This window comes from Taudactylus pleione, unplaced genomic scaffold (genome assembly GCF_031769625.1).
Source record: "Taudactylus pleione unplaced genomic scaffold, aTauple2 ptg000791l, whole genome shotgun sequence".
NCBI lineage: Eukaryota > Metazoa > Chordata > Amphibia > Anura > Myobatrachidae > Taudactylus > Taudactylus pleione.
The window spans coordinates 1,395,739-1,418,613 of record NW_028285193.1 but is presented as its reverse complement, the minus strand read 5'-3'; the positions used below and the strand labels follow the sequence as shown (position 1 = coordinate 1,418,613).

Genomic DNA, 22,875 nt, shown 5'->3' with positions numbered 1-22,875 from the left:
AATTTTGATCTTTTTAACTTGAGACAAAGGCCTTGAGGGGTCGTGGTGATGTCATGTTGGGGGGAGGGGTCAAGTGAGGGATGGACATCGGAAACTGATGTTTCGCAACCATCGGTGTTCCCGATCCAATGGAAATGGTTGTTTCATTGAATAGCGTGTTTTCGATGGTTGCCCGCACCACCACCGGCTGCCTCTATGCATGAGCGCAGTATAATCATCGATGGTTATACCATCAAATGGTTTGGATTCAATGACTGCTAGCCATCGCATCTCGTGATTTGATGTTGGAAGGCCGGCAACCATTTGATGCCTGGCTTCCAATGTCCATCCCTAGGTTCAAGCTCTTGGTGCAGGTGCATGTACTATCCCAGCAGCCACAGCTGAAGTCCTGATTGTTGGGACAGTCCCCTTAAATCGGGACTGTCCCATCCTAAGCGGTGTGAATACTCACTTACCTGAGCTGCCAGACCATCTGATTTGGCAGGTACATGCCAGATCCTCTCACTTGTTTTACCCAGCTGGATTGCGGAAGATCCTCTCAGTGAGCTTCCCCTGTGGCTGAAGGAAACTAGGGGCGTTTGGACGGTTCCACTGCTCAGGGCCAATGTTCTGGGGATTCAGCTACTGATTATGACTCAGATGCATCTACAGCCGCTGCAGGTTCTTACATCCTTATATTAATGCCAGAATCCGCCCGTGCATGCAGGTGCAGGCAGCGCAAACGTCCGATTTTTCCAGTCTGCGAATGCGTCCGAGTCTAACTGTGCAGGCGTCGCAATGGTTTCCGCCCAAAATACGCAGAGAGAGGCCATTTCAGTGGCCGTTTCTGGGTGTTAACTGGGTGGTGACTAGCCGGACGCTGGTCTTTTGCCGCAGTTGCACTGACACTGGCGGCCATGTCCAAATAAAGATTCTGCGCCTTCATAGGGCTGGTGCAATCTCCGATGGCGTATCTTAATATGCACAGAGGCGGATTAGCGCCACTGTTGGTGGGGGTCGTCTCTGTAATAAGTCCATAAGCCGCACCATTAGCATAAAGGTACAGCCGCGCTGCGGCAAAAGACACGGTCATGGCTGCAGTAGGGCGCACCTCAGAACCAGGCACATTGTTAGGTAGATTTAAACATTGAAGCAGCGATCCTATAAAAAAAAAGGTCTGTGTTATTCACCATAAATCACAGTGGTAAGATTTAAGAAGAATGTTGGTATTTGTCATTATAAATTGTTTTTTGTCTTCAGGCTACTATTACTGATTTATGATTCTGGACAGCTGTGAGAACCACAGTCACACGGGAATGGGCATGTAATACCGGCTGTCAGGATGCCTCCTGTCACAATACTGTCAGTAAGTATCCCGATGGTTGGTATCCCGACAGGGGTCAGGTAAGTATACTTACCCTCCCCCCTTCTCCCCCTAACCCTCCCTGCCTGTAGCCTAACCCTAACCCACCCCACACCCTAACCCACCCCACCCACACCCTAACCAACATAAGTCTCCCCCCTTCATGCCTAACCCTAACCCTTCCCCCAGTGGTGCCTAACCCCAGCCCTCCCCCTAGGGGTGCCTAACCCTAACCTCCCCCTCAAAAAACTAACCCGAACCCTGCTACACTGCCTAAACCTAACCTTACCCCCTCCCCCCCCCCCCCCACGGCTAACAGTAAGGACAACCCGGACTTACCTTATTAAGATAGACATCTGTATTTCGATGCCTATTGTATCTTAAGTCCCTTGTCGGGTCTCCCCCCCTGGGATTTAGACCGGCGGTCTCATAACTACATCCCGTTACATGATGTAGTAAGCAGAGATGCTTTGGAACACCCATCTGAGCTCTGGCCCTGATTCAGAGTCGGACGCTCTGATAGAGCGCTCACTCGGAATCAGTGCCGGGCTATTTTTTTCTTAGAACAGCCTCCTGGCCGCTCGCATAGCTGTGGGTGACCACTCACAGCAATAGCGAGCGGCCAAGAAGATGGTCGCGATGGTCTTGACCATCGCGACTATCAGGCTTGCGACGAGACCCTTGTGGTAGGGTCTCGTTGCCGCAAGCCCTGGAGAGATTTCGACTCTAACAGAGCCAAAATCTCTCCCACTGACATAATTCGTGATGTCAGTGGGGCCGCCCCCAAACGGAGGCGTTCACATGGGAACACCTCCGTCTGGGCAGCCACCCCCCCGGCCCGCCCACCAAAGGGGGCGTGCTGTCACTCAACATCGACAGCTCGCCCCCTTTGGTACAAGACCCGGAGCGACGGAGTGCCCGTCGCTATCCGGGTCTCGCGCATGTGCACGACGGAGCCGGCTCTGTTGTGCGCATGCGCTCTGGGCCACCATCGACCCGGTTGCGAGCGCTCATCGCTTGCGCCCGGGTCTGAATCAGGCCCTCTGTCCGAACTCAATCATCCCCTCTTTTATATTATATTAGCTTCGGCGTGTCATTTCTTGCTAGATATTAGTACCAGGTGTTAGCACAAAGCACTAGCTACAGGCGTGCACAGGTGAGTACTAAGGCATCACTAGGGCTACTGTCACCTGGTGCTGTAAACTCATGGTGTCATCCCCCCTCCCCCTCCCCACCACCTCCAAAATGTAAAACAAAAAAATACAGGGGCAAATACAGGACTTTTATTGCGGGGGTTACAAACACACACACACAAATATATACTTACACACGCATATAGATTTACACACACACGTACACACACATACATATATATATATATATACACACACACACACACATATGTACACACACATATCTTACACACGTACACACACATACATATATATATATATATATATATACACACACACACACATATGTTACATATATATTACAAACAAACTTAGCTTGCAGCAGGGGCGTATTAAGAGAAGTGGGGGCCCTTGTTCACTCCCCATCCGGGGCCCCCTCCTCTCTCACCAGCTGCCACCAGCGAACTGATAGCAGCAGTAGACTCCGGGCACTACTCTGTGCCCGGAGTCTACTGTGCATTTCCTACTGCTCATGCGCAAAACGCCGGGAAAATTGCCGCCGCAGCCATTTTCAGCTTTTTGTGGAGCGCTACATCGTAGGACTTCGGAAAGGTAAGTATGAAAATAATAAAAGGATGGGTGCAGGGTGTGCGGTGCGGGCCCCCCCATGACCCATTATAAATACGCACCTACCTTGTAGGAGATCTAATGGGGACGGGACCTGGCAGGCTGGCACCACCATGTAATTAGGCCCCTCCCCCTCACTGCAAAATGCAGCGATTCACGGGTCAATCGGGGGGGATCGGGGCCAAATGATGCTATTGTAATGGATTTGCTTCATATTGGCTCCGCCTCCTCCATATTGATTCGCGATTCTTGCCAATTTGCCACGAGGGGGCGGGACTTAAGAACATGGTGCTGCCCTGCACTCCTGTCTGTCAGAGTGAGGGGGTTTTGCGGGCATGAGTCTGCGGCTTTTGGTGTCACCCACTTGGAGGGTGACACTCAGGGCCTGATTCACGCTCTGACCAGAGCGCTCGCTCTGAATCAGGGCCCCTCCTACCTAAAAATGGAGCGGTCTCTTGGACGCTCGCATAGCTGTGGGTGACCACCCACAGCTATAGCGAGCATCCATGATGATGGTCGCGATGGTCAAGACCATCTCGACCATCGGGCTTGCGACGGAGACCCTGTGGTAGGGTCTCGCTGCCGCAATCCCTGGAGTGATTTTGGCTCTATCAGAGCCAAAATCACTCCCACTGACATCACTACTGATGTCAGTGGGGCCGGCTTCAGACGGTAGGCGTTCCCATGGGAACGCCTCCGTCTGGCAGCAACGCCCTCGGCTCGCCCACCAAAGGGGGCGTGCTGTCAATCAACATCGATAGCACGCCCCCTTCGGTGCGAGACCCGGAGCGACGGCTACCCCGTCGCTAGCCGGGTCTTGCGCATGCGCACGACGGAGCTCCCTCCGTCGTGCGCATGCGCAGTAGGGCACCATCGACCCGCTTGCGAGCGTCCTGCGCTCGCGAGCGGGTCTGAATCAGGCCCTCAGAGCAGCCCGCACCCCGCTATTGATGCCACGGTTAGGTCTAGAATGAGGTGCTGTACAGGACATCTGCATATTTGCCTACACTCCCGGAAGTCACAGGAGGCTCCCGATTTTTTGGGTAACCCCCCCTCCCCCCGCATCCTCGGAAGTGTAGGCAGATCTCCCGCATCCTTCCCACTTCCTAGTGAACCAGGCAGGATGGGGAGATGTAATGGGGAATTTGCAGGTCCATAGGGAGGGGACCCGTGAATCGGGAAAGGGGCAAGGGGTAATTACGTCAACAGTCAAGTCCTGCCCCCGAACCGACTTGCAGCAAGCTGCTCCCAGAAAGGATTTAATAAATGTTGGTATGTATGGACCTCTGACGTCACAAACACCACGTGACCTGCTGCAAAAGGGGAGGGGCAAGGTTAAGTACAGGGGCCAAAAGTGTTGCCCACCGCACTTCAGGCACAGGGGCTTGCTTTGCTCACCACAGGTTTTTATTCCCCCTCTATGCCCATGTGGATAGTAACACAGGTAGCTGACCGCCTCAGCCGTAGCCATCAGAGGTCCGTTCTTCAACTTCTATCAGGCAACAACCGTGACGCCACTGCTAATGAGCGCATTACTTGTCCTATTGGTGCAGAGATATGCCCCTACTAGGTAGAATGTAGAAGTTTAAAATTCCCATTATGGGGCAAACTCAAATAAATGGAAAGTAGGAAATGTACTGTATCAAGTGAAGAGATGGAAATATGGAGAAAGAGACCAAAACAACCAATCAGCTTCTAGCTAGCATTTATCAAGTTCATTATATAAAATGATAGGCGTAAGCTGTTCGTTTACTATAGGCAACTTCTCCAGTCGTTAGAAGGTTTGATACCTCTCCCCCAATGTCGTATTGGAGCATTGCACGGTGTGTCTCAGAAGGACGTTATCAGTGTTAAATATCAATTATTTGTGCTCTCTCCTCATAGAGGGGCATCAACTGGACCTTGCGCTTAAATAAATCTAACTCATTTTGCAGAGGCAGCAGGAAGCCAGAAAACCAGTTACAGTATAGAGAACACGTGCCCTGAGAGGGAAAACCCACTGCATGGATTCTGCTCCCTGCCGTGTGTCCAAGCATTGACTAAAGCACATACATGTGGTATTCCCGTGCACAGGGACAGAACCAGAATGTGCTATGGGATGTTTCTTTCCTCAGATACATATAATTCTAATGCAAAACGAAACTATATCTATACTAATATAAGAACGTTGTATCTGTTTCTTCCAAGTTGGTGCAGACACCGCTGAACCGATTTTCATGAAAACTGCATCATTGTGTAGTGGAAACTCCTAGAAATAACCTGTACTTTCTGTCATCTCCATCCGTCATTGTGTATCTGAGCAGTAACAAAATCAACATTTATTGCATCATCAATACAGGAGACAGGTGCGGCACCATAAGCGCGGCCTGTAAGGGGTGGGGGGCTTTGTGCCCGCGGTCACTTGAATAGAATAGGCTACATGCCAGTCTGTGCACTAGGCACATAGTGACATTGGTGTGAGTGCTAGATGAAGGGAGGCACTGCTGCCACCCGTCTGTATAACGCTGCCGGTCATATACAGTATATATAACAGGATCTGGCATTTGGAGTGTCTGCCCTGTCCCCAGCTCTGTCCGTTACCACCCCCTCTTTATCCGCTGCTCCGCCCTCCACTCTGAGTGCAGGTCCCCCCTCTCCGTCCAGTCTCACCCACGCGCCATCCCCTGCACTGCCACTGGGTGCAGGGAGTGCCGTGTTGGGCCCATCTTGACCCAGAAAACCACATTCAGCACCCATTATAGATGGAATACTCCGTTAATGATTTTGATGGTATCTATCTATCTATCTATCTATCTATCTATCTATCTGTCTGTCTGTCTGTCTGTCTGTCTGTCTGTCTGTCTGTCTGTCTGTCTGTCTGTCTGTCTATGGGCCTGGTTCAGAGCTAGACGGTATTGTACAGCTGCAGGGAAGCGGCTGTACAATACCATCCAACTAAATGCAAATGCAGCAGGAGATATCTGTAGTGAGTGGACACTTCCTGCATGCATCTGCGAGATTGGAGTGCAGCGTCCGGAGACCCTGCCTCAGATCACCATCGCGACCATCAGATGCGATGGTTGCAGCTTTAGCCAGGCTGGGTAAGCGGAGACTTACTCAGCTTTGCCCAGCGGAAATTGACAGCTGGGTTCAGGACACTGGGCTCAGCACGCCTACAAAATTGAGGTGACGCACACCCGTTCTGGAGTAGTTCTGGACGCTGCCCCTACTCCGCCCAGCAAATGCTGCAGCATGTCAATCATGCTGCGGCTGAGGGTGGTCTGCGAGCAAGCACACACCCGTTCTGCACGTGCACCTGCGCCGACCCAGAAACATCGGAGATGTACTCAAACCATCGGGTTAGTGTGTATCTTTGAATCAGGCCCCTTTACATTTGCACATCTATCACAGTACATTTCCACTCTCTGCCGCTTACAGTCTGCTCTCACTGCCTATATGACTGTAGTTAAAGTGATTGGCTTGAAGTCAGAACACGTTGGTAACATGAGACCAGACTCGTATAAAGGTGGATTTAGCAGGGCTGTATTGTCTATAGTAATTACAGTGTACGCTACGGCTTTCACCCTGCCATTGTTCCCATAAGCGCTTCCCATAGACCACTTACCCTTAGTTCCAGGAATAAGTGCGGAACACACACATTGAGATGGGCTCAGAAGGACGCGCTCTGTAAGGCCAGGACGGGGACTTGTCACATTCCTGCTCGTTATACAAGCACAGTTCTACCACAGTGTGAGAAACTGAACGGCAGAAACACATCACCATTTATACGCACCAGGAACTGAACATAAATGAGTGTCCAGAACGTCATAGAACTAGAGATGGGAAATTAATTCAACCGATTCATAAAATTGTTCCATATGATGATTAGCACATCACATAGGGGTCTATTTACTAATAAGTGTTAGGAGACAGAGTGAAAAGTGATAAGGTACCAGCCAATCAGCTCCCCACTGTCATTTTTCAAACACAGCCTGTGAGATGGCAGTTAGGAGCTGATTGGCTGGCACTTTATCACTTTTCACTCTGTCTCCCAACACTGCTTAGTAAATAGACCCCATAGAGCCTTTTTCAGAGTCAGTATGATACGCTACGCGACTTGAGACTGTCTGCGACTAGTCCTGAGACCAGGACCAGACTGGGTGGGGAGTCACGGAAAGTGGGGCCTGCGTGCGATTGCAATGGGTGTACAGTAGCCGCAAAAGCGAGGTAAGGGCGAGTAATTGTAAAAAACTGGCTAAAATGGGCGTCGGAAAATTGCAAACGCAGCACTATGGAGAGGGGACCGAGTTGAGAGTGCTCCAGCTCTGGTGTAATGTTTATAGTGATGCCTACGTGCGATTGGTCGCAAGCAGTGAAAACGCCCATTTATGCAAAACCTCTAAAACTGCCATGGCAGTAATTCAAAAGTGATAATTCCCTGCAATACACACTCGTTCTACACAAATAAATAATGCTACTTACTCAACTGGGAACGGGGCAACCGGCGTACTGTAAATATTCTAAAGTGTTGTTATTAAAACAAATAAATTGAAATAATAATAATATTTCAGTTAAAGCCTCCATTCCACTTGTGCACTTTATATCTACTCTGTCAGGCCAGGAACTGTAATGCAATTGCTTTGTGTACTGTTATATTTCAGTTCCTGTGATTGCATGCAGAGGCCTCTAGTAGTGGTCAAGGCTCATCTCTGCGGGTATGAGAGAGATAGCCGCAGCTATAGGGGAGAGGGCCATAGCTTGATATGCGCGTATGCAACTGAATGAGGCCCATTATGCACTGACATGGTATAACACATCTGTGGGCAACATTTTACAATTTTATCATATCTTTGCTGCGCTAGTGAGCGGGTCTGAATTGAGCCCATAGAGCGAGTAACTTTGCACCTGGGCAAAGCCATGTTGCTCTGCAGAAGGGACAGATGTACAATGTGCAGAGAGGTATAGGTGTGAGAGGCGTGTCCAATTGCAGTCTAAAAATATAGCTGCCCAGCTGACCCTGTCTCCACAAATAATAAATACATTTGCACCCCTGTGTGAAATTTTTCTGCTTTGCTCCCATCTCTCCTGGACCTCTCCTATTCTCCTGGACCTCTCCTATTCTCCCTCTATATACCCTCTTTAGGTAACTCATCAGTTCTTTTGACATCCAATATCATCCCTTTGCTGATGATACTCAGATCTACCTCTCCTCCCCTGACCTCTCCCCCTCTCTCCTCACCCGTATCTCCACCTGTCTCTCTGCTGTCTCTTCCTGGATGTCCCAGCACTTTCTTACACCTAACATGTCTAAGACTGAGCTGATCATCTTCCCACCCTCCCGAGTCACGCATAACCTCACTTCACACAATTTAAATATCTATTGACGGCATAACCATCTCCTCTATCCCACAAGTGCACTATCTTGGAGTTTTCCTGGATTCCTCCCTCTCCTTCAAACCATACATTCAGCACCTCTCGCAGTCCTGTCATTTCCATCTAAAAAATATTTCCAGGATCGGGTCCAGGATGCTACTAAAACCTTCATCCACTCTCTGGTCATCTCCAGAGTGCACTACTGTAACCTCCTCTTCTCTGGCCTCCCTGACACCCACCTCTCTCCTCTCCAATCTGTCCTCAATGCTGCTGCTCGGCTCATCTTCCTCTCCAAATGTTCTACATCTGCCTCCCTTCTCCTACAAGCTCTCCACTGGCTCCTCTTCCCCTTCAGAACCAAATTCAAGGTTCTACACTCACTTACAAAGCCCTCACCCATTCCTCTCCCATTTACATCTCCGACCTCATCTCCCTTCACACTCCCGCTCGCCCACTTAACTCAACAAATTCACGCCGCCTCTCCGGCCAACTGATTACTTCCTCCCACTCCCATCTCCAAGATTTTGAAGAATTCTTGAAATCACAGATCCAAAAAACATGAAAGCCCCTACTAAATAGAGATGTGCGCTGACCCCTGTGTTTTGGTTTTGGATCTGGATTCATCTTTATGTTTTAGTTTGGCAAAACCACTCTCAAGTGTTTTGGTTTTGGATCTGGGTTTAATAAAAAAAGAAAAAAATGGATAAAAAGTTTTTTTTTTGTCTTTTGTAAAAATACAGCTAAAATCATGTAATTTTTGCAATCCAAAACTGGAATTTCAGATTTAAAATCCAAATTCGGAACCGCAGGAAGATCATAATCGCGACTCGGATCTGTCCAGAGTCACGAAATTCGTGTGTATTCGGATTTTTGGAGAACCGAACCGAACTTCTGAAGATATCGTTTTGGCAACTTGAACATTGAGGGAGAACGCTTCGGATGCCTCCTGCTATAGAATTCACTTCCATCAAGTTGTGGCTGGTTTGGAATTTTTTGTCCAGCAATAACATTAGGTGCACATTCACTACCAAAAAGATCATCGTATTCATCATCACCACTGGCAAGGGCAATGAGGCCCAATGTGCGAAGGACATACCTCATTTTAATGTGTGAGCTGCCATCTGGATGTCAGGTCTGGCATTTTACTCCCACAGGAGACCATAGTCCTTTCCTATATAGGGATCAAGGATGGTGTCCTAAGCCAGCAGTCAGCAACGTGGGGCACTCCAGCTGCAGTGGAACTACATATCCCAGGATGCCTTGCCACAGTTTTGCTGTTAAGGCATGCTAAATCTGTGGCAGGGCATACTGGGATGCATTATAGTTTCAAATCAGCTAGTCCTAAGCTTAGTTCCCGGCTGCAGACCTTGACTGACCTTTAGCGCACACACTTGGTTATTGCCAGGTTATATCTATAAAGCATTTCCAGACCGATGATTATCGGTTGATAATAATGACCGGCCCTTTGGATGATATATAGCTTTGATTGTTTTTCGGACTGGAAGCTTTGTTGGTGTGTGTGTAGATGATGAGAACCCAGAAGCCAGGGCACTGTCAGCTATTGCATTATCGGTTTCACTTCCTGCATGATAAATTATAGTTTCCCTCCCAGCATAATGATTTTTGGGTGGGAGGGGGGCTGTGGGCTTCTCAGATGCAGCACGTTGGACAGGAACGTGTGTGAGGCTTCGGTATATGCTAGTGAATGGTGGCTGCATCCACTCCAGTGGCTGATTACTCAGAGATTTACCCAAATTCACAAGCCCCATTTGTAAGCTGGTCGCCGCACGTCCTTGGGCTGTGTACACATGATAAATATCTGCCTCCCATTATTGGATAACAATTGCTGCATTAGTTGAAGTTCTTTGTAATCACTTACTTTGCTATCATTAAATACCATCATTGCATCTCCTGTTGTACAATGTACTTAGGGCCTGATTCAGAGCCGCTCGTAAGCGGCCGCTCGTTCGTTCCTGACGATGTTCGCACAACTGCGCATGCGTACGGATTTTAATACGCATGCGCGAACCAGTCAGTGCGGCCGAAAATCGTGTGCTCGCTAAATAGCGAATGCCTGCTATTTTGAGTGACAGGAGGAGGCGTTTGTGGGTGGAAACGGGGGAACTTGCTTGAAAACGGGGAGTGGAGATCCGAACGCAGGCGTGCTTAAATGTCAAAACGGGCGTTTTATGGGTGTGCATAATTAACAAAGCAGCGTCATTGACCATGTCACTGGGTTATTTTATAGTCAGAACTGCTCGCATGATTGTGGTAGCAAAAACCAACCACAAGAATAGCGAGCAGTTCATACGCCTTTCGATGTACTCGATTAATCTAATAAATAGCGGACATGACGTAGGATGCGAGCGGCCAGGGGGCGGTTTTTTCAAAATTACGTTTGCATGTTTTGTTCGCTCGTTCAGACATAGAGGCGTGAACAGACTGCAAAGAGCGAAAGGTTCATTTAAATAGCCAGCCCCTTTTTCTGAACGAGTGAGCGCAAATAGCGTCGGGCTCTGAATCAGGCCATTACCGAATAGGGGTTGTCTAAGCACATGTGCCATGTTTTGCCCATACCAGGTTTTGGTTTATAACAGAGATTTCCAAATTAGGTCCTCAAGGTACCCTAAAGGCCCCCATACATCAGAGATTGATTGCAGCAATCGTGCAATTTGCAATCGATTGTGTATACAAATCTTTCCCTTTTTCAATCGATTGCAGAGATGCCACAATCGATTGAAAAAGGGAAAGATTTTTATACACAATCGATTGCAAATTGCACGATTGCTGCAATCAATCTCTGATGTATGGGGGCCTTAACAGTCCAGGTTTTAAGGATAATGATGCTTGACCACAGGTGACTTATTAACTCAGTCAATTTTATTTAATCACCTGTGCTCAACCATGGCTATCTCAAAAACATGAACTGTTGGGAAGCCTTGAGGACCGTATTTGGGAACCTCTGGTTTATAACATGGTTGCGAAGTTTCATCTCCCCATCAGTGGTCCCGGCCGGGACTAGAGTAAATCTTCGTCGCCTCTCTGATGATGACTCTCAACTTCCAGCACTGCGGCCTCGTGGTTCTCATCCTGCGCCTGCTGTGTTTAGTCACTGACACTTATTTGTCATTTTAGATGCACTTTCCACTGTGCTCCTTTTCTTCCCCTCATACAAGTTGTCATTCCCTATATAGCAAGTGACATTCAATACAAGTAAACTGAACATTGCGGCTTGAGACAATGGAAGGGAGCTTTGATTACAGGTGGTGGACAGGCGGTTTACTACGCAGTACGGGATTGTGTCTACGTTGGCTGGATCTGTCTGCACGGACGCAGACGGGAAGATTCTGCATAAATCGCATATGCGAGGAAGCAAATTTTAATTTTTTTGTGTATCCCTGTCCTTTCCTGAGACGGGTGGAACTTGGCCCTATCGGTCTTTCCGATGGGTGTTCGGGGTGGGAACTGCGCGGTGCGGTCGCACGTAACCATCCTGATTTATGGGAATTTCGTTGGCATGTATCTAAAGCTCAGAGCGATTCTGAGCCAAATAGACGGGGAGGGGAAGCCTGTTTCTGACCGATCTCTTGATGTAATGACGACCGTTGCGGTGGCAGGCGTATAACCAATGAACGGTGCGGCTTTCCGTTTGCAGGTACTTTAACCCCCACATTAGCATAAGGCAGTCAATCAGGCTCCCGCGACTGCCGGCAACTGCAGCCACTTTGTGTGAGTCTTAGGGGTAAATTTACTAAAGTGAGAGTTTTAGAAGTGATTTTGACCATAGCAACCAATCAGATTCTACTTAACATTTAACTAGCACCTCCTAGAAGGTAATAGCTATGATCTGATTGGTTGCTATGGGCAACATCTCTTTTGAAACTGACTTCTAAATACTCTCACTTTAGTAAATTTACCCCTTAGAATCAACCGCTAAGTACACAAAATGTTGTGTAACGCACCACACAGTGTGTTGTCAAACAATTCATAGGTCCATATCACAATATATTGGCTGCATAGGTTCACATCTATATAGGCAACAAAGAGTTCCCCTATTTTAGGCGGCAGATCAATTAGTGGCGATGAGCGATCACGTCGTACAGGAGTGCAAATTGCGGTATTTCAACATCACACAATTTCCTGCGCACCTCTTATGGGGTGTAAGGGATAATGTGCGAAGCTGGTGGTCGCGAGGTTCTGGAGAAACGGTCAGAATGCCGACACCTTTCTTGGGCATCGACATTAATTGGATTGCCCCCCCTTAGAATGGCGCTAATGACAAGTAGAGAAATAACATTGTGCCAGGAGATGTATCAAGGAAGAACTCTGAAATCCAATTTAAAACACTTTTAAACAATATCATATAAAAACAAGTATTATTCTCTGGCAGAAAGTAACAATTCCCAATAATGGTGATTATGCTGCTGACACATCACTCGCACAGTGAGAGGACTTTGTATATGTTACAATCTCTTCATAACTATCTAGTGACATAAGGCTATAGAGCAGAGGATTGCAACATTACATGCAACACCAGCTTTATGGGCCCTGCTGTTGTTGTTTATGACATAATTATACATTTTTTATTTTTATTGCAAGGGCCGTGTCTGAATTCTTAGCTGGCACGTCAATAACTTGATAAGATTCCAGTAGCAATGTATTATTGCCGGTCATTTTACTCTTTTAAGCATCCCAAATGTGGTAACCTGGTCATGCTGGGCCTGATCCAGAATGGGACGTAATGCAGATGTTCACGTAGATGAGCGGATTGTGAGTGTCCCTAAAAACTCCTACGACGCCTGAGTTACATAGAGTGCACACGCAAAGGGGCCTTTGCCATCAATACCAGTAAGGTCTTGGAAAAGTGCTGGGCATTCCCGGGCGGAGACTGGGAGGTGGACACGCCTTATGCCCGTGTTTTAGGAGAGTCAGGGGCGCGACGGTTTAATTGGTTGCGTAGACAGACACTCATCCGCTCACACATTAGGCCGTACACGGAAAACTGCACCTTACACAGGGCTGGTGAGAGTTTCGACGGTGCTTCCACCAGTTGGTATTTCAGCTCCTATGGATGACGACAGTGGGGGGCTCAGTCCTTGCACATTTAAACACAAGGAAAGGATTCTCTAGCGGAATTTGCATAGGGTCACAGACGGAGCACGGACGTTTCTGCGTCCACCTCAGGGCCCATAGTGGTCAGGAACTGAACTCAAGGGAGGAAATTTACTAAACGGTGGCAGCATCGCCATTTTACATTTGAGGGTTAAACACCGCTAGAAGCGACGGCTTGCAAAAGTCGGCCATTTGTAAAATTTACCCCATGACCTCAGGGCTGTGAAGCAGTAACACTAACCACCACGCAACCATGCCATCATTCCACATTTAAAGGATGTGTCCACCTTTATGTAACAAGAAATTAAACTTACATACTTTCAAACAAGTGGCACTAAAACAGTGCTGGGGCAATTTGCTTAGGCCCCCGCTGCACTGCAAACAGCCCTACACTCAGCCCCCGCACAGGGAACCCTCCAATCGCCGTCACTCATCCAGATTCTGGACAGTGCACAATGTTATTCATTTATATGAGTGCTTTACAGTGATGCCCATGATAACACGGCTGGATGCCAGTCAATAGGTAGACAGTAAAGGTCGACAGTGTCTAGATAGACACCAACAGGCAAAAGGTCTACAGGTTTAAAAGGTCAACATGTATGAAGATTGACAGGTACAAAAGGTCATTATGGTGAAAATATCGACATTTGAATTGTCGACACAAAATGGTCGACACTTTTTTTTTTTAGGGTCTGATTCAGAGATGGCTGCAATGCAGATGTTTAAACACTTGAGTGATTATCGGTGATCTACGTGACAAGTATGAATTTCCATTACCGATGTCACCCGCAGTGAGGCTTTATTCACAGAGTGATAGGCTGGGACCGTTTTCGGGTCATGTGTCAGACCGCGACCCCGTACGCAGTAAAAATGGCTGCAGGGCAGGGGCGTTTCTAGAGCGGATGGGGCTCTCGTGCAGTCTCCAACACGGGCCCCCTCCACTCTGTCCGGCAGCCGACAGCGCACTGAGCTTTGCACGGCCAGCGCCGGAGTTATAGACTCTGGGCATTAGAGTGCGCCCAGAGTCTATAGAGTATGCGCAGGTCACTGGGAAAATGGCCGCGGTGGTCATTTTCCAGTCGTTTTTACAGCGCCGGACCCCCGCGCCAACGTGAGAATCCGGAGTGGTAAGTAATACTATGGGTGCAGGGTGTGCGGTGCGGTAATACTATGGGTGCACACATTAAAGATACGCCCCTGCTCCAGCGTCTCAGTCCCGTCCCCCAATCTGCGTGACTATAAGGTTATTAAGCTGTACGATAATTGGCTGTACGAAGTGGTTTATGACGCCATCGGTGGGAGTTACAGTACAAAGCATATCCCGGCGGCTGCCACATTTGCGGAATTTCGCACAGCGTCTGCACACAAATTCCCAGCTGCGGCAGCATTAGCGCTTATCTCTGAATCAGGACGTATGTAACCAGCACGGTGATGAGGACAGGCATAAGAGACAGATTTGTGGTGCTGCTCTTGGATGCACACAATAATATCTGACGGGAGTTGTAGTTCACAAAACCGTTTCCTTCCTATGTGCAACTGGCCAGAAAACTGCAACCGGGATTCTCAACAGTATCTGCAAAAGTTTCTTCTAGAGTCCCAATAATGGAACAAAAACAGACATATATCTTACACAAATAATAACTTTATTAAAGACTGAATGCGAAAGATAGAATTGCACAGTGAAGATAAACAGCTGATACTAACGTGACTTTCGTCTTCTGTCGTGATTGTAAAATAAATTGAGGGGCCTATTTATTTTCCCTGATAAATAATGAACCCTATCGCCTCTCTTAGCTCCAATTTAGTGAAGTTATGTAACAATGTTTCTGAAAAGCCGTCCCGCTAAGCCATTTCCCCATAGCGAAGTCTGACACCGATATCTTAATGCTGCTGCAAAAGACTCCACTCCCTGGTCAGGCCTACAGGAAACCAGTAACCGTACGCGGCAGATAGTCTGTGTATGTGCAGGTGTAAAGCTAATTATCATCTATTACCTATGGGAAATAGCTGCTAATGCCATCTGCAAATGGCGTTAGTTACCAAGGCCAAGCGCTGAGATAAGCTTTTTTGGAGTTTGATAAAAATTGGGTAATATCGCCATTCCTATAGAGAGCTATGGGAGATGTGTTATCCTCTGCATGTCAGAGACATCAGCGTTAGTTCTTTAATAAATAGGGCCGATCCTAAGCTAACCCTTTCCCCGGCAGAAACTGCATTTTGTGCCGGTGTTGGGGCTTCATGAATAGGCCCCATAAGCGCAGAGCTTCTCTGCGGCACTAAGCGTTTCCGGTCTAGCAGTAACATTATCACAATGCAGTAAAGTACCAGCAATAAGAGGGGCTGTCTATTAAATGCCAGGGGGGGGGGGGGGGGAAGAAGTGAGAACAGCGCACAGACTACAGCTTTCTAAATCTGAGTTTAATAATAGGCATCAACAGAAATGTCCTGCTCATTAGTACATAGCTTAAAAACAATGTGGGTTTATATTTGTTCACCAGAAGACAGCAGAATAGAATGCGAAGCAATTAGGGGAATGTGTATTAAATATAAATATATGTAAACTTTCTGTTTATTGATCAGAATAACTTTACAACCTGTTACTGTAACCATCCAGTAATGACCTGGACACCACAGTAATTGCTCAGTGCTGATTAGACGTTGCCAGGGACAACAGTAGACAGTGCTCTAAGCAATGTTAATGTAATATGTTCTCCTTGCAGCTGGCATGGTGATTGACAAGTGCCCGTACTATGACCCGGGAGCACACCCAGCACCATCTTCTGTGACTTTTCTCTCCTTTGAGGTCTCCATGGAGATCTACATCATACGTGGATTATTGGTGGACATCAGCTGACAGGTTCCAAACTAGAAAATAAAAAGAAACCCAATTACAGTCGGTGTTTGAACTTCATTTCATACAGACACCAAAATCTTCCTGCAGATTTATCACAGGAGCCTCAGGCCCCTACTGTGTCCACTCTGTATCTCTCAGACTTCCATTCTCCACTACTGTGACATTGCCTTGTCGAACCAAATCCACCAGTGACCAACAAGATCAGTGCACAAGTTTCCTGACATACTCTGTAATGCTGTGAGCAATCTGATTGGATACAAGTTGCTCTATCCATACCAAATTCAAAACCTGGAACTTAGCTGATGAGCAGGAGATGAGAAGTAGGATAATACCAATGTACTCAGACCCTAATCAAACCTTGAAAACAATCAGCTGATAAGTCTTGAAAGTTATCTCTATGAGTTCCAACTACAAACAGTAACAAACAGTATATAGATAGGAAAACTATTTGGATTATCTTTTAATGCAGGTAATATTTATTTCAAGAGAGTGCAACAATTTGCCAATCACTTCAAGCAAAATGAAAAGGTTTTACAGTGTTTGTACAAAAGTAATTTTCTATAGTATGTCAAATATTGTATTTTTATTCTACACAATTGTAGCACCGTAGGAGTGGGCACATTGTGATATATATATATAATAAGGTGTTTTGGCCAACACATCAATTCCTGAATGCCACTGGACATGAAATGGAATCACCGATATCAGTGAAACGCGTAAGGTGCGGCTCGGTAGCTGGGTTGACCTGTTTAATCTAAACGTGGTGGGGAGCAGCCAAAAGTCATCGTAAGTCCTGTAAAAGTCACCTTAATGTGACTGTTACTTTAGCAATCAAATTATGTCCATTCTTGATCTGTGGAAGCCCTTTTTGTTTCTGAGAAAACGCGTTCCCGAATGAGAAAATAATGAAATAAAAAAATCACTGGAACAACTACAAGGATGTTAGACATGTAATACTGAGTGCGAAGGGTTTAGCAGATTGGGGCATTATCTGTGCACGTGGTAAAATCACAGACCCGTCAGCTGCTGGATACTATCCGCAGCGATAAAAATATGAAAATCTTTCTAGTACTGCCGTATTAGAAGCTAAAACCTCTGTGACGCATCATTATTATGAGAGAAGAATGAGAAGTATCTGGCAGGGTTTAATATGACTGCATTTTTACAGTAAATCTTTAGTAACCCTAGCTGCTGAATAACCTCCCGGCCCCCTCTCGGGCCCTGACGCACCATTACAACCATAAAAATGTCTCATAAAAAATGCAGGGGCTGCTATCGGAAGGAAAGAGTGGTTTATTATTAAAACAACTCATTTATGGCTGGAAAGTCCGACTTCGCAGAATTGAACAATGAGACTTCTGCAGTGATATTTTTGAGAACAGTATGGAATACTCACTATGTCCCTCAGAGCTTGTTATTATAAGATATTTTGGGTGATGTACTATGGGAAGTGCACGGTCGAATAGTGCGCCAACCTGTTGCCTTACCCAAATATATGTTTCGCCAGCGTCATGCTTAAGTATGCCCGACCAAAGAGCCCGCTTAAACAGAGGGAACAACTTACGACCAGGCATCGCAGAGCGCGGCATTGAAAATGTCCTGTTGTGGACCGTGGGGTTGGTTTTTAACGAACTGTAAATAAATCAAAGGTTCAAGAAAGCACCTAGTACATGAACACATTTTGCACAGGATGATGGGTGAGCCCTGGCAGTGATGGGTGATTTTTACTGCGGCTCTCGAGGTGCATTGGTGCTATGGACAAAAAGCTGCTAATTGCCCCTAATTTTCACCTGGACAAACCGTGATGACAAATTTTATTTTTTTCCATATAGGATAAATGATGCCGACTCTCAGACGTAGCCCACAAAGGCAGGGCAGCTTTATTTTACCTCCGAGATTTAGACGTTTCCCAACTCTATACTGATCTGCACCACTTTACATTTGAGAACTTTGTCCCAATGTCCAGATCTAGGAAAGCTTCATCCCGATCTGGCCAGAAGGTTGTGAACGATTCCTTGTTCACCCACTGCTCTGCATAAGAGTACAGTGGTAAAAAAGGGTCTGTGCCCACCTTCTATGGCGTGTGCGCCATTAAGGGCTAAGGAACACGGGAGCAGACCTGCGTGTCTGGATGCAATGGTCATACACCTATGATGCACAACCTCTACCAGAGAGCCCTTGTCTTGCTTTACCCACATGAAAACTTGGGAGGTACGGAAACAAAGTTGAGAGGAGGTGCTGTAGAGCACCAGAGGGGTGGGCATTGTGCCCGAGAGAACCAGGGGGGCACTAAAACATTCAGGCATGGCCCTGTGTCCAAAGCACAGGGAGGGTTCAAGAAACTAGTGTTATATAAGCAACTTCAGCTGAAACCACAAAGTCTTCTGCTATGGGTACTGCAGAGTAGCCTGTTTAGCCCTATATACTGTACATTTCTCTCCTGCTATAGCAGCAATAACAACATTCCCTGTTTTTTCCATAGATTCTGTGGCTGTATGAACACAGAGAATGCCAATATTCTGGCTGCACAGCTTTACTGCACTGACCCATACAACTATATACAGAAATCCTTTTTACAACGTCCTGCTATGTTTAACATTTATAACTGTCTTCTCTACTTAGATAACTGCAGTACTGACTTACTTCGGCCATACAAGTTCCCGGTAGGTGAGCACAGTACAGAGATCTGCACAAGCATCTGCCTGTTATTCAATGCACTCCAGTTCAACCGACTGCCCGGGGCCCAGTTAGACAAGCATGAGTGTGCATTTATATCTCACTGAACACTGGAGATGAACACAGGGGACGGAGCTACAGATTACTGGGTCAGGATTTAAAGCCCAGCAATCGTTGTAAGTCGGGAGAACAAACTTGACATAGGACAAGTATATCCAGTGTTTACATTGTTAAAGGGACACATTTAAAAGCCCATTCACAAGGTGTGCGAGTGGGGCGAGTGCAAGCAGTCATGCAGTGATATTTAAGTTATTTCTCAATGGTTCTGCTTTGCCACTGGGGGAATGCTTGACATTCTTCCAGGCTAAAGCCGGAAAGAGCGCTCCCAACATCAGCAGGCAAAATGCCAGAAGGTGTGCACTCTCTAATTCACAGGTATTCTCTGCCCTTATCTGATGCACTCTCACATCTTGTGGTTTTGTGTTGTTATGATAATGGGCACACCAGGATTACAGCAATTCTTGGTATAAGGCCACATACCCACTGGTATTTTTACATGCTTGTCAAATGCACCTGACACGTATTTTTACTAGCATCGGGAAGATCACTGTAGGTATTCCTAAAGTGTTTTACTCGTGCCAATCACAGAAGAAGAAAAAAAAAACAATTAAAAGAACACAAAGTAAAAAACCCACAAGTGAGTTAGCGGTAACATGAGCATCAATGAGTTATAGTGTCAAATACATCTATATGTAATTTATATAAATAGAAAACATGTAAGAAGAGACATAGGGGGTAAATTAACTACAATGAGAGTTTTAGAAGTGGAGATGTTGCCCATAGCAACCAATCAGATTCTAGCTATTATCTTCTAGAAGGTGCTGGTTAAATGTTAAGTAGAATCTGATTGGTCAGTCACTGTTACTCTCTGGCTATCTATACATACAGACTGTTTACCAGGCCCCATGGAAAATGGAGAGGGAGACGGATGTGGAAGTAGGGATGGCCATGGACCATTGATGGTTAACTGCCGGTGGTTTTGCAATCAATGGCGGAGATCCAATGGTTCTCCACCATCGATTGTGCAGAGTCCGGCGATGGCTTTTTACTCCCTTGCGCTGGGATACGGAGCATAGCTCTGCCCCTCGGAAAAACTTCACCCCCCCCCAACTATGATTGGTTTGCTGCCCCTTGAGTAAGAGAGCAGGAATGACCATCGTGAGTGAAACCATCGATGGTCCTCCATTGATTGTTTCAGACCATCAAGGTTAACCCATACTTTCTGGCTGCCACCTCCGGGACGGGACAGCCAGGTCGGCACAGCAGGGGGCGTGGTGGCAGAATAGGTGGGCGTTGCAGGGGTGTGGCGGTGCAAGCGTGTCATTGCAGCCCCACCCCACTATACAATGCTGAGATTTCCGGCTTTGTACAGCTGGTGGCGGGGCTACGATGAGGAGGCTCAGGACAAATTGTGTCATCGGCCCCCTCCGAACCACCCACTTTTGCCAGGGATGCGAACGGAATTGTCGTGAGGGTGCGGTGGTGGGGGGTGGCCAGTTCAGGAGACCTTCCCTCTCTTGCGGGTGGACGGAAGCGCCACCCAATTTGTGGGAGCCTCGCGGCTGTTCCAGAAGAGTGGGCAAGTATGAGTTAACCACCAGTAGTGTATGAGTTAACCACCAGTAGTTAACTTTCATTAGGAGGGAGATGCAAGGGGCGTGGTGACTTGAACTGCAACTTTGTGGTCCCGCCTCCCACTGTGTAGTGCCACGATTTGTGGTATTGTGCATCTGGAGGTGGGGTTACAATGATGAAGGAGAAATGGACGCAGAGGAGGTTTGTCTACCTGAGACTCGTGAGTCTCCTAAACATCCTGGGAGAGTAGGTAAGTATGGATCGGCCACTAGACCACCAAAGCACATAAGCTATAGAAGTCAGCAACCAATGGCATATCTATAATGGGTGCAGGGTGTATGGTGAACACAAGCTCCAGGGACAAGAGGGTCAACGTGCCACACACCCTGCACAAACAATAGACTCCACTGTGCCATGCAGTGCCCCTCATACCTTCTGCTGCCAGTCATCTTTTGGGTGATGTAGTCTTAAAGATGTCACAGGGGATCTAAAGACTATGACACTGTACCAGAGCCTTTGTAATCTTCTGTGCATGTGCCATTTTTCAAACATGTCACCCAACAGATGGCCACCAGCAGCAGACATGTGGGGGGGCCCGCTGCATGGAGTGGGGGCCTTCTGCACATGGGACGCCCTTGGCGTTAATACGTTAGTATACTCTGTATTGCACCCTGCACTGATCTGGAAGTCTGCAGGGACACTATTCTACATAGATCTCCATATTCTTACGCCCATAATACCCACTAAGTAACAACATCACGTTTACTCTGATGAAGCGGACAGTTGTTTCACGAAACGCGTTGGGAGAGAACTACGTCATTCAATCTAATAAAGATTTGCACATCTGGATAAGTACGAAATAATGTATGAGAGTATGAATGACTCTAATTTATCCTAGTGGGAGCATATTGTTACTCTAAATGAGAACTTTGTATAAATAGTGCATTTGCGCCCAAGAGAATCAATTCTTTGTATTACAGTAAATATGTCTCTGTCAGCAGCTATAACGTAGATAAAGGGAAGGATTCCTTTTTTATCTATGTGCAGTTACCAACCGAAACACATAACGTTTCAGGTGGAACATCCCCATGTGGTTGCGGTTGATTAGACCTGATTCAGATCTGCAAGCAAATGCAGATGTTTTTCACGCAGATTAAGCAATTTAATTAAATTGCAATTAGGCTCACGCAGAGGATTCACTCGCAAACTGAGTGACAGTCACGGGGGTGGCTAGGCAAACGCAGGGAACATTTAAACTCCGTTTCATTGCCATGCATAAATTAGCCATCAACACCGATGTTCCCGACGTTTTCGCTGTTGCATGTGGTCAGACGTATATGACAAGCCAGCAGTGAATGTCTCTTTCCACTGGTAACTTTGGAGACATTAGCATATTTTCGCAATTGCGATCCGTATGAGATCAAAACTGCGATGGCATTTGCGTGCATATCTGAATCAAGCCCTTAGTGCTTTCAAATTCTCCCTCGTTGGCTCCTGAGGTATTAGAGAGAGGCTGTACCCTTAAACCACTGAAGGAGTTAATACCGCCGTGAGTAATCTTGTGGTCACAGATGATTTCTGAAAATGATTTATATATATAAAAAAAAAAACACCAAAGTGATAGTTAATAAAACAAAGATGAGTGATGTTACAGGAATGCAAATTCTGTCTCTTATTTATGCATATTCCGTCCATTGTGAGGCGCGTGAGTCAAACACAACATAAACAAAGACTCTTTCAGAATCCACAGATAAAACACTTCTCATTAAGCAAACCTGGGGCTTTGGGTTCTCAGATGTGCTGTATTGTGAATGGACAGGCGTGGTGAGTTATAGGGATCACGGTCCCCCTGTGCATACAGTAGACATGCTATGACTGCACTGTATGCACAGAGACCTAATACAGACACACATGATGCTTTCAATGATACTTGTAGCATTTTGATGCACAAACCTCCCCTCCCGGGTCTGACTGTGACAGTGGTATTTACAGACACATTCCTTCGTTACATTACAGCTTTCCAGCTAAGAGTGCGCTATTGATGTGTCTAATCCCACTGCTGACACTCACGAGGGTAATACCAACACACCTACACATCAGAGGACGCAGACATGAATCCCAGGAGCAGAGAGCAGCATTAGCAA

At 46.9% G+C, this 22,875-nt stretch overlaps 1 long non-coding RNA gene across 5 annotated transcripts in view; it reads right to left on the bottom strand.

Moving 5' to 3' along the window:
- Positions 1–15,190: 15,190 nt before the first annotated feature.
- Positions 15,191–22,875, bottom strand: part of LOC148474988 (uncharacterized) — a 269,290-nt gene continuing 261,605 nt past the window's right edge. For all 5 annotated transcript variants that reach the window (XR_015872789.1, XR_015872791.1, XR_015872792.1 and 2 more), the window contains one exon: positions 15,191–16,431. This is a non-coding gene — a long non-coding RNA (uncharacterized LOC148474988). The remainder of the gene's footprint in view (positions 16,432–22,875) is intronic.